Here is a 13,400-nt window from a genome sequence, read left to right on the forward strand (position 1 = left end):
GCAAGCCGCTCAGTAATTTAAGTGTAACGTCATCTTATGAGCATATTTGGCCTAACTGCTTGACGCGCGCTTGACAATCTTCTCTTTCGTTGACACATTAGGACCTTAGCAAGCCGCTCACTAATTTATATGTAACATCATCTTGTTAGCATAATTGGCCTAGATTTTGGACGCTCCCTTGACAATCTTCTCTTTCGTTGACACCTCGGGCCCTTATTAATCCGCTCAGTAACTTAAATGTAACGTCATCTTGTGAGCATAATTGGCCTAGCAGCTTGACGCGCGCTTGACAATCTTCTCTTTCGTTGACACCTCAGGCCCTTATTAATCCGCTCAGTAATTTAAATGTAACGTCATCTTGTGAGCATAATTAGCCTATCTGCTTGACGCGCGCCTGACAATCATCTCTTTCGTTGATATCTTGGGCCCTTAGCAAGCCGCTCAGTAATTTGAATGTAACATCATTGTGTGAGCATAATTGGCCTATCTGCTTGACGCGCGCTTGACAATGTTCTATTTCATTGACACCTTGGGACCTTAGCAAGCCGCTCAGTAATTTAAATGTAACGTCATCTTGTGAGCATAATTGGCCTATCTGCTTGACGCGCGCTTGACAATCTTCTCTTTCGTTGACACCTTGGGCCCTTAGCAAGCCGCTCAGTAATTTGAATGTAACATCATTGTGTGAGCATAATTGGCCTATCTGCTTGACGCGCGCTTGACAATGTTCTCTTTCATTGACACCTTGGGACCTTAGCAAGCCGCTCAGTAATTTAAATGTAACGTCATCTTGTGAGCATAATTGGCCTATCTGCTTGACGCGCGCTTGACAATCTTCTCTTTTGTTGACACCTTTGTCCCTTAGCAAGCCGCTCAGGAATTTAATTGACATGTAAACCTGTGAGCATAATTGGCCTAGATTTTGGACGCTCGCTTGACAATCTTTTCTTTCGTTGACACCTCGGGCCCTTATTAATCCGCTCAGTAACTTAAATGTAACGTCATCTTGTGAGGATAATTAGCCTATCTGCTTGACGCGCGCCTGACAATCATCTCTTTCGTTGATACCTTGGGCCCTTAGCAAGCCGCTCAGTAATTTGAATGTAACATCATTGTGTGAGCATAATTGGCCTATCTGCTTGACGCGCGCTTGACAATGTTCTCTTTCATTGACACCTTGGGACCTTAGCAAGCCGCTCAGTAATTTAAATGTAACGTCATCTTGTGAGCATATTTGGCCTATCTGCTTGACGCGCGCTTGACAATCTTCTCTTTTGTTGACACCTTGGTCCCTTAGCAAGCCGCTCAGGAATTTAATTGACATGTAAACCTGTGAGCATAATTGGCCTAGATTTTGGACGCTCGCTTGACAATCTTTTCTTTCGTTGACACCTCGGGCCCTTATTAATCCGCTCAGTAACTTAAATGTAACGTCATCTTGTGAGCATAATTGGCCTAGCAGCTTGACGCGCGCTTGGCAATCTTCTCTTTCGTTGACACCTCAGGCCCTTATTAATCCGCTCGGTAATTTAAATGTAACGTCATCCTGTGAGCATAATTAGCCTATCGGCTGGACGCGCGCCTGACAATCATCTCTTTCGTTGATATCTTGGGCCCTTAGCAAGCCGCTCAGTAATTTGAATGTAACATCATTGTGTGAGCATAATTGGCCTATCTACTTGACGCGCGCTTGACAATGTTCTATTTCATTGACACCTTGGGACCTTAGCAAGCCGCTCAGTAATTTAAATGTAACGTCATCTTGTGAGCATAATTGGCCTATCTGCTTGACGCGCGCTTGACAATCTTCTCTTTCGTTGACACCTTGGCCCCTTAGCAAGCCGCTCAGTAATTTGAATGTAACATCATTGTGTGAGCATAATTGGCCCATCTGCTTGACGCGCGCTTGACAATGTTCTCTTTCATTGACACCTTGGGACCTTAGCAAGCCGCTCAGTAAGTTAAATGTAACGTCATCTTGTGAGCATAATTGGCCTATCTGCTGCCGCTCAGGAATTTAAATGACATGTAAACCTGTGAGCATAATTGGCCTAGATTTTGGACGCTCGCTTGACAATCTTCTCTTTTGTTGACACCTCGGGCCCTTATTAATCCGCTCAGTAACTTAAATGTAACGTCATCTTGTGAGGATAATTAGCCTATCTGCTTGACGCGCGCCTGACAATCATCTCTTTCGTTGATACCTTGGGCCCTTAGCAAGCCGCTCAGTAATTTGAATGTAACATCATTGTGTGAGCATAATTTGCCGATCTGCTTGACGCGCGCTTGACAATGTTCTCTTTCATTGACACCTTGGGACCTTAGCAAGCCGCTCAGTAATTTAAATGTAGCGTCATCTTGTGAGCATATTTGGCCTATCTGCTTGACGCGCGCTTGACAATGTTCTCTTTCATTGACACCTTGGGACCTTAGCAAGCCGCTCAGTAATTTAAATGTAACGTCATCTTGTGAGCATATTTGGCCTATCTGCTTGACGCGCGCTTGACAATCTTCTCTTTTGTTGACACCTTGGTCCCTTAGCAAGCCGCTCAGGAATTTAATTGACATGTAAACCTGTGAGCATAATTGGCCTAGATTTTGGACGCTCGCTTGACAATCTTTTCTTTCGTTGACACCTCGGGCCCTTATTAATCCGCTCAGTAACTTAAATGTAACGTCATCTTGTGAGCATAATTGGCCTAGCAGCTTGACGCGCGCTTGGCAATCTTCTCTTTCGTTGACACCTCAGGCCCTTATTAATCCGCTCGGTAATTTAAATGTAACGTCATCCTGTGAGCATAATTAGCCTATCGGCTGGACGCGCGCCTGACAATCATCTCTTTCGTTGATATCTTGGGCCCTTAGCAAGCCGCTCAGTAATTTGAATGTAACATCATTGTGTGAGCATAATTGGCCTATCTACTTGACGCGCGCTTGACAATCTTCTCTTTCATTGACACCTTGGGACCTTAGCAAGCCGCTCAGTAAGTTAAATGTAACGTCATCTTGTGAGCATAATTGGCCTATCTGCTGCCGCTCAGGAATTTAAATGACAAGTAAACCTGTGAGCATAATTGGCCTAGATTTTGGACGCTCGCTTGACAATCTTCTCTTTTGTTGACACCTCGGGCCCTTATTAATCCGCTCAGTAACTTAAATGTAACGTCATCTTGTGAGGATAATTAGCCTATCTGCTTGACGCGCGCCTGACAATCATCTCTTTCGTTGATACCTTGGGCCCTTAGCAAGCCGCTCAGTAATTTGAATGTAACATCATTGTGTGAGCATAATTTGCCGATCTGCTTGACGCGCGCTTGACAATGTTCTCTTTCATTGACACCTTGGGACCTTAGCAAGCCGCTCAGTAATTTAAATGTAGCGTCATCTTGTGAGCATATTTGGCCTATCTGCTTGACGCGCGCTTGACAATCTTCTCTTTCGTTGACACCTTGGTCCCTTAGCAAGCCGCTCAGGAATTTAAATGGCATGTAAACCTGTGAGCATAATTGGCCTAGATTCTGGACGCTCGCTTGACAATCTTCTCTTTCGTTGACACCTCGGGCCCTTATTAATCCGCTCAGTAACTTAAATGTAACGTCATCTTGTGAGCATAATTGGCCTAGCAGCTTGACGCGCGCTTGACAATCTTCTCTTTCGTTGTCACATTGGGCCCTTAGTAAGCCCCTCAGTAATTTAAATGTAACGTCATCTTTTGAGCGTTGCCACCCGCCTCCCCCATGCGCTTAACAACGGCCTTCGAATCTCCCATTGGCCGAACGCGTCACGTGTTGTTGTGCTCCTTTTTATTGCTTCACTGAATGCTGCCTCCTCTCCAGCAGCTTCAAAAAGCGCGCGCTGTAACACCGCCTCCACGTATCGCTACTTTCCACATCTCGTACTTTTTCTAGCATAGCTCACCGTTTGCGATGCCGTGTTGCTGCGTTTTCGAATGCCGCACACGTAAAAGTTACGGCAAATGACTATTTAAATTACTATTTCCATATGGAGATGCGGCGCTGTAGAAAGTTTGACAGATTCGGCCGGGCTGACTTCCACAGTATATAGTCCGGCTGTGGCACAGTGGGAGAAACGCAGCAGGAAAGAGAAAGCAGGGAGGAGGACATTGGATGGCTTTACGCCGCGGGGCCGGAGACACGTATGCCGCCGGCGATAGGTGATGAAGACCCGCTTCATCGCACTTGCTAAGTGCGCGGCGAGCGGCGCCGCATATGCAGATGCCGACGACTGCACATAACTGAAGAACGAGACAAGAATAGTTTGTGCTCTAAAATAAAAGCTATGGGCGAGATTTGCCACTCGCATCCAATGACGCTCGCATCCAACGGCTCTACTCGAATATTAATAAGGGTATTCATCTGATTGAGTGCTCATATTTTGAATTGTTTCTAGTGCTTTTGGCTGGAACTCAAGTATTATCTTACTAACTATACCTAGAGAGATGACTGTGCGGCTTATAGAAGAAATATTCATGCTCATAAAATGTTACAGGTTGAAGCATGGCACAAACTATGGCGACCTGTTTTAATTATTGCACTTAATCTTAGCGTTTCATCCTGCAACATCTCAAAAATGATTAAGCTACTGAAAACCACGGCTTAAATGTTTTGATTAGTTCGTAGCACGTGCTTCAGTTGCTGTTTGAGAGTGTTGTGAACTACTGCCATCATTTTCTTTCATAACTTTGTCACATGTTTCTAGCACCATGGCTTTGTCGGCTCGCTAATGTTAACAGTTGTGATGTATTATTGCTTGATTTTCATCAAACGAAGCGCATCTCGTCTTTAGATTGATGTCATCCTTGCTGCGTCAATACTGTTGCTAATTCACCTTTTTTGTAATTTATGCACGAGCTTCTAAAGGCTTCAGGACGTAATCAGGCTCGTTTTTCTGCAGTCTTTTCCTCTCTGCTCATGGCTTGTGTAGAGATGCCTAACAGATTTAAGAAAACGAAAGAGCATAATCAATGACTGCATACAATATAGTATACGACCAGGAGGAGGAATACCGGAAGCGGGGATAGTAGTGCACGTTCTATATATTCTAACACTTATCTTGCAGAAATGCCAAGCAAGGAACTCCGTGATAAAGTTCGTCTAGACTGGTGCAAAAATTTTAACAAGAATGAAACAACAGAGAATTGCAAATGGTACTTTACGTATTATTTCTACAACGAAACATCCCAACTCTGCGAGCAGACGTCTGATTCCATATGCAATCGTTCAGCGGACGAAGGAGGATTTTTAAGCATGTATGACTGCGTACGCAGCTGTGGTGCAGGTATGCGCAAGCCTGGACTTTTGCTTAACTATATATATTATGAACATTTTGAATATTCTCTTACCTTCCCGAGAGTTCCAACTGCAAATCAGCAGCAAACTTTCACAAGTGTTAATGATTTTGTTACACACGATTGAGAGCCCATCCTGGCGGCGCTCTTCGATAACTATGGTAGGTGCCTCGAACAAGCAAATCCAAGGGGTCGTTTAATCTATTTGTAAATTTTGCCCAAATCACAATCCAGTACTGCGTTCTCATTTCAGCCTACTTTTGTTATTATAAGCTGCATTATTGTTATATCTCTGACAGTAGAGTGAAATCATCCGCCATTCTTTTTTTTTTTTTTTTGGCAAACCACCATAGCAAACTTAGACCTACCTGCATGCAGACAAAATGACGTCTTCTAGAGCGTGACCTATATAGGCGGCACAGCCATCGGCCCAATACTAGTACTCTGTTGGCAATGCTCTGGTACAATGTAGCGCCGTACATTGCCATCGCAGTAGTGTTACCAGGGCCGGTATATCCCGGGTTCAAAGGGTTTAAATAAACAAGGCCCATCGTTTTCAGGGGCCTCTCGAGAGGTTAAAAAATTAATGATTTCGAGGTTTGGTCGGCAAAATTTCCAAATCATATTCTTCCTTATTTCCCATGATTAAAATAAAGCTTATGTATTGAAATATCGAATGCTTCAAAACTTCTTCGTTTCCTCTCGCGCTTAATCCTCAATTCCGCCTCATATTTCGCCCCTCAAAGTACCAAACTTTACACTCGCCCATATCGATGAAATAAATCGAAAACCATTTTAACGGGGTCTAATTGAATTTAGTTGAATTCACCTGATCCCAGCTGGTACCAACAGCATTAACTCTTTCCAAATGCAAACCAATTTGAAGTCACCGGGTCGTAATTGGTGGTCAAATGCAAGTGAGCTCATAGCAGCTGGTAAACCAACTGACCTCTGCCATTACTGCAGTTGAGGCCCATTTTGTGTTTTATTAATCTAAACGTAAGCAGAACAAGCTCTGACAAAGGCACTCAATAATAATTATATATTATGACTGCTCATAGCGACGGTAGACGTGGCCTGCTTCTCCGCAGTGGAAGCATAGCGGGCGTTGGTTGGTTGTCCTCCACGCGTCGGCCTTGCTTATCCATTGCTGCTGCGGACGACGATCGTATGCAGGGATGCAGGGTTGTGTAAGCAAGTACGGACGGCGAACAGGCGGTGGTGGTGGCTGCTGCGGCGGCTGGCGACTAGCAACGGACGCGTACGTCTCAACGAGCTGAGTAGGTGAAGAAGCAACAGAGCACTGTGGATAAAGGACACCTAGTACTTCTTGCTGATGGTAAGGCATCCGTAAGGGCGCAGGATGCCTTAGCATCAGCAGGTGGAAGCAGCTGCCGTATCGCCTCTCGTACAACTTCGCGGATGATCTCGCGCAGATTTGCGGTGTCGAGGGAATCAACCGAGAAGCGAGCAGCTGAAAGGTTCAAAACGCTGGGACCTCCAGCAAGGCCGATGTCTCCAGCAAGGCCGATGTCTCCAGCAAGGTGACGATAATGGTCCGCTCGCGTAACCAAGGCTCACTCGATGTTCGTCGCCTCAGTTACAAATTGTGCCGCTCTAGTCGGCGTATCTCGAATAAGCCTGCCGAAAATGTCTCTCTAGACACCCCGCATGAGTGCACGCACCTTTTCTTCCTCAGTGACACGGGGGTCGGCCCGGGAGCTACGTCGTAAGACCTCTTGAACAAAACATGTCACTGTTTCATCAGGTCGTTCCACTCTTGGTTGCAGATGGTCTTCTGCTCGCTGTCGCCGATACTGATTGGCGAACGTCCTCTGCAACTCTTTTTTACAGGTGTCCCAAGATGTAAGGGAGGCCTCGTGGTTTTCAAACCAGTGCCGAGCAGTACTGTCCAGGCAGAAATTGAAATTCTGAAGACAGTTTTAGGCATGCCAGGCATTGTGGCGGACCACACGTTCGTACTGTTCCAGCCAATCCTCTACATCTTCGGAGGCATCGCCATGGAACGTGGCAGCCGTACGAGGAGCCATCGGTAGATATACCACGGACGGAACGAGAAACGACTCCGTCTGCTGACATTGGGTCGTGGTACACCGGGCCATTGTAAGTCATGAAGAACCGGAGTTCGGCAATAAACCAAATTCCGGAACAAGCCCTTGCAGTGCGCCGGCTGGCACGTATCTCGGCCTCCTTGTCGAAGGGGCGGAAACTGAGACTTGGGGGCGGACTCAGAGTAGCCGGTGTTGAGGGGCTGTGCTGCATTCACCCCGCACCTCCACCAGAATGTCACGGGTTCTTTCGCTACCCGGATGGCAGTCCAGAAGGACAGGGTCAAAGGATGGGGTTGGGGCGCTGAGGCGCAGGAGGCAGAGAACAGGCGCTCGACCATGCAGAGCAGCGGCGGTCCAGAACCACGCGCACTCCGCACGATCTTCGTGTTCTTTCCCCTCCAGAACTGACACGGCTAGCACGGGTTACAATATAACGGCACAGACACTTTTCAACGCATAATGGACTCCTTGCTGCCAGAATTTAAATGGTCCACTTGCCTATGCTATTAGACGACGTAATTGTTTTTACCCACATTTTCGCCCCACATGACACACCTCTCTAAAGATTTTTCACCCTACCGCCAAGCCGGACTGCAGCTCAACTCTTCAAAATGCCGCTTCAGCCGTCGTCAGCTCAATATACCAGGCCATTCCGTCTATGCTACAGGGGTTCGTCCCGAGCCTGATAGGATCCGAGCAGTAAAGGACTCCCCGGTGTACCGTTCTAGCAGTGACGTCCGAAGTTTTTTGGGCCTTTGTTTCTACTTTCGTAGGGTCAATCAAAGTTTTGCAGACATTGCTCAACTGCTCACAGATATTAAAAAGGATGTAAGTTTATTGTGGGCATCGTCACAAGACTAAGTCTTTGACCAGCTTATAAGAAAGCTTACCACCGCATTGGTTTCGGCACACTTTGATGTGTTAGCTCCGACGAAAGCCCTTACTGATGCCAGTGGCCATGGCATCGAGGTCATCCTCTCCCAGCGCCAATCTCATACGCATCGTCTAAAAACCTATGCCAACCGCCTCCTATCCCCTTCAGAGAACTATTCCATTACCGAGCGAGTGTGCTTGACCCTCGCCTTGGCTGTTGGAAAATTTCGACCCTAACTATGTGGCAGGCCATTTATAGTTGTCACAGATCATCACGCATTGTGCTGGCTTTCTTCTCTGAAGGATCCTATTGGTCGCCTCGGGCGTTGGGTGCTACAACTCCAAGAGTATGATTAACCTGTGATCTACAAGTCCGTCCGGTTGCACAGAGATGCCGACTGCCTCTGTCGTTGTCCTGTTGCCCATACTGACACTCCCACGAGTGCGTGCGCCATTAATCGGTTCTACCTATCATCATTTACAACTATTAGCGAAGAACAGCGTCGGTATGTGGAGCTACTCTCCATCAATAATCGCCTAACGTCCACCCAAAACCGACCCTTCCCAGAACCGCTTTGCTCTCGTTGGCGGCACTTTATACTGCGGGAATCTTCAGCCAACTGGCCCTGACCTTTTCGCTTACGAGCAGCCATTCTTCATGACCTCCATGATTTAGGACTGCTCACCATCTAGGCGTTACTCGCACGTGCGACCGCATCCGTCTTCGGTTCTTCTGGAACGACCTCTACCGCTCAGTGCACCGTTAGGTAGATGCTTCCGATGAGTGTCAGCGTCGCAAGTGGGCTGCATCTTCTCCCGCTGGCTTTCTTCACCCCATCGACATTCCTCCGAAGCCGTTCTGCTGTGTCGGTTTGGTCCTTCTCGGCCCTTTTCAAGTCCACTTCTGGCAACAGATGGTTTGCAGCAGCCATAAATTATGCCACCCGGTGCACGATAACGCGCGCGCTCCCCACGAGTACTGCCGCTGATGTAGCCGACTTTCTACTTCGCGACCTCCTTCTTCACCCTGGAGTTCCCCGCAAACTGCTCGCTGACCGTGGCCGCACCTTTCTTTCGGCAGTTGTGAACGATATTCTTCGCGCGTACTCAAACACAAGTTGACGACCGCTTACCACCCGCAAACTAATGGCCTCAATGAGCGGCTCAATCGCACTCTTACTAACATGCTCGCCATGTACAGCCTTTAAAATTTAGAGCCAGAGGGCTTGCTTTTAAGACGTATATTATGACTTTTTGAAAAATCGTGGACGTCATAGCGCTTGGTTAGGGTAGGACGAAAAACCATCTTGCCTTGAGCAAGTTTGGAAACCTGACAAGCCCCATAGTATGACTCAGAAGTAGACGCCCTGGACACTAAACTTTTGACAAAGGCTGTACGTCTCCTCTGATCACCGTGACTGGAACGTCGCCCTACCATAGGTTACATTTGCATATAACTCATCCCATTACGACACTGCTGACCACTCCTCGTTTTACCTCTTTTACGGCTGTGACCCTCAACGGTCGCTTGAAACATCTGGTTTCCCACGTTCCGAATACGGCCGTGAAGCCATTGCCCGTGCCCACCATGCTCGCCAAGTCGCCCGTTCCTGCTTACAAGCCTCCTAAGCTTCTCATAAAGAGCACTAAAACAGCCGCCAGATCGACAACTCCTCCTTACCTGGATCCCTTATGTTGCTCTGGGTGCGTTCTCGCCGTATTGGACTATCGCAAAAGCTTCTATCTCGCTATGTGGGTCTGTATCGTGTGTGGCGCCAAGTCACTGCCGTCCCCTACGAGCTTGAACCTGCCTTTTCCCAGTGCACTTCCCGTACCGTACTCTCCGATACTGTCCTCGTATTGCGTCTGAAGCCCTACAATCTGCCTTGTTCTGACACTCGCTGAGCAGCACCACGACGGTACTTCTGCGCCCGGGGAGCTTATTGATAAGCCTTATCCCATAGGGGCGCTCGAGAAATGATTTTTCCCCTCTACCACTTCCCCTCGACGCACATCAGCGCGGAAGAAAAATACCAGACAGTTTAGCTCAGTTGTTCGCAAGATATATCGAGTAAACGCATACTTTCACGTCGTTTTACACAGCTAATCTCTTAGCCAAACAGCCCAAATGGTCCTGGGTTGATCTACGCGGTTACCGATACCTACATGTCGAGTACGGTGGAGCATCTGAGAAGCGATCACGGTTGCGCAAATTTTATCTTGAAGTTACAATCACGTACTTACTCTCAAGGTGAAGGCCAGTTCTATTATATAGTTGTCAATGTCAAAGGTCAAAGGTGAAGCTTCAAATTCCAATACCAAACCTCACAAGAGATAGCAGTTAAGGACTATTAAGGGTGAATAACGGGGGTCTGCATTCCCAGCACAGGCTTTCTTATGTTGTACTTGACACAAACACGAGTCAAATGCGTGCTGCTAGCCGAGTAGCGCTTTCGCATAAAAATAAAATAGAAGGACGCTAAAGCTTCTCCTTAAAGGGCCACTGTCCAGGGAAGGCCCTTTTAGCAAAGGAGCCCAGTGTTTCGATCAGGTAGCGGAGAAGCATCGAAAATACAATTCAAAGCTCTCTCATGCTCTCCTTCGGGAAGCCAGCTTCCCCGTTTCCTGCGCTGGCCCGACGAGCCACAGTAATGACGTACCTACGGCGAACGACGTCCATTGGTCCGTCTCGCTGACTGACGGGAGAAGGATGGGTATCTACCGCTCGCTGCGCGCTTTTCCCTCGCCACGGCCAGACTCAATCCAGCGACGCGCGCTCCCTGGGCCGCTTTTTTTTTTTTTTTTCGCGCTCACGGAGTGCCACGCCCCACCTCCCGCCAAACGCGGAGGAGGAAGGGGAATTTGTCTTGAGAAGGCTAGACGACCTCGGGCAGGAGGGTGAAAAACCTTTCCGAGGGAACGGAAGGAGAGAAGCATGACAGAATCGAGTGATTGCGGTGGCTGTAACTGCGTTATTAGTTACTCTTTTCAAAAACATTTTGCGACCTTGCGTTCTAGGGGCGAAGTCTCACAGTCACCGGCGAAGAAAATATTTTCGACCGGAGGGTGGACAGTGGGCCTTTAACAGTAGTCGCGGTAGCGGGCGCGCTCCTCGCCTCATTTATTCATACGATGCCGAGTTGGTAGATGTTAATCTGCGATTGTTTTCGCTGAGCTGTACAATTTTCTACGGAGTAAGAATGGGCGTAGGTGGCTAAAGCTGCGAGCATTGCGTCGCTGTTGAACCAGCTCATCGATGATTTTGTGCTGCGCATTTTCTTGCAGAGCCACGGCCGGTGTGATGTGTGCAAGTCATGTAATAGTCCTCATAGCTTCTCGGTCCACGGTTTAATGCTATCCCAGTGTGCTTTTGTCACGGGCTAAAACTGGGCCTGATAAAATACGCGACTGCAGAACGGCCTTCAGCAATTGTCGTGCTACAGACGATCCAGCGCCACCAGTTTTAGGAGCAATTCTTTTAACTAAACCCAAAGTCTGGATAGCTTGCTTTTTCGCCTAAGAAAGCCAAGCAGTCGCTTACCCTGATCGGTTAATTGCCGACCTTAGAATTGTAACGCTAAGACTTACTTGTAGAGGAGTGTCTGAAAGAAAGAGACGTGCTACAACTTTACCACATCCCCAGCAATTGACGACCGACGTACACGCATTTTTGTTAGCGGAAAGGTGAATGCCTTTCGAAGAAGCATAATTAGAGGTAATATCCAAAGCTGATTTAAGGGAAGCCTCCTGAGTCAGCAGATATTGGTGAGTGCTTCACATAATGATATCAGCATACTACTAAAACTAAATTTCAGGGATGCCATGTAAGCGCCATGACGGCAAGATGAAGGCTATATTAAACAGCGGCGTGACAGTACCAGCCCCTTGGGGGTGCACGCCACGTAGCAAAACAAATGATCCTACTGCTTCACAGCGGAGGCGTATTGCAAATGTTCTCCCTTCCAAAAACTTATTGGACCACACTACACTCCCTGAGTAACACGAGACATTTCAGTCCAGTTCAGGATGGCAGTGTGACTGATGTGTGCATTTTCAATGTCTTAAATTTTTTTAGTCATTATATTCCTCCTGACTAGGCATCTGACCCGCAGTCTATATCGCAAGCGATTCCCCTTAGCCCTCCCGCCATAAAGAGGTTCTCTCTCATGCCTAATTTTGCACGCGCCAACATATATAGGTACCCTTGTTTCCCGCAAACAATTTCTGAATGGAACGCACTACCCGACGTGGCCCAGTTTTTACCTTTGATTTTTGCAGGTGATAAGTGCCATGGCGTTTTATTATGCTTTATTTATTGTTTCATTGCCTTAAGCATTTCGTGTATTAGCTTTAGTTTAGGTTATGGGCCTTAACGTCCCGAATCGACTCGGGCTATGAGAAACAGCGTTGTGAAAGGCTGTCGAAATTTCAACCACCTGGGCTTCATCAACATGCACTGACATCGCATAGTACAGGGGCGCCTTGCTTTTCGCCTCCATCGAAAAGCAGATGCTGCGGCAGGGATTCAATCCTGCATACTTGGGCACAGTAGTCGAGCGGACTAGCCACTGCAGCACAGCCAGCGACGCGGCGAATTTCGTGTTTTAATTCGCGTTAATGTATACACTGTCTTGCTGTTTGCACTGTTGTGCCTGGCCCAAGCCGCCCAGAAATTCGCCGCACACCAAACTTCTCCGGCAAACGCCTCCTTCACAAAATTTGGATATTGCTTTGCAAAGCACCGGTGCACTGGAGGCGAGCCATGCCAAGGGGAGAGAAACGACGTGTTTGAATGTGAGCTGAGCATCCAGACAGCTTAGCGCCATGACCCTGGCGGGGGACCCCTTCTCGCCCCGAGGCATATTTGAAGCAAGGGCGCAGCGAGCTCTCCCATTGGCCCTGCGAAAGGGCTGCCGTCGGATTGGACCATTTGAGCGTCAACGGTTTCTCGGCTACGGAGACTCAAGTGCTTCCGTTCGAGACTTCGAGTGCGAGTTCGTCACTAGCGTCCATCGGGAGCAGTTCGCCCCCTGAGAGAGCTGACGTGGCGGAATCTCCCCGGCCGTCGCTGAGCGAGGACAGTCGCGTATGACTAGGTAGCTTTCGGACCCAGAGCCGAACTCGTTGTGTAAATGCCTGTAAATAGT

Source organism: Amblyomma maculatum, chromosome 10 (genome assembly GCF_055883805.1).
Source record: "Amblyomma maculatum isolate TAMU_Amacu chromosome 10, ASM5588380v1, whole genome shotgun sequence".
NCBI lineage: Eukaryota > Metazoa > Arthropoda > Arachnida > Ixodida > Ixodidae > Amblyomma > Amblyomma maculatum.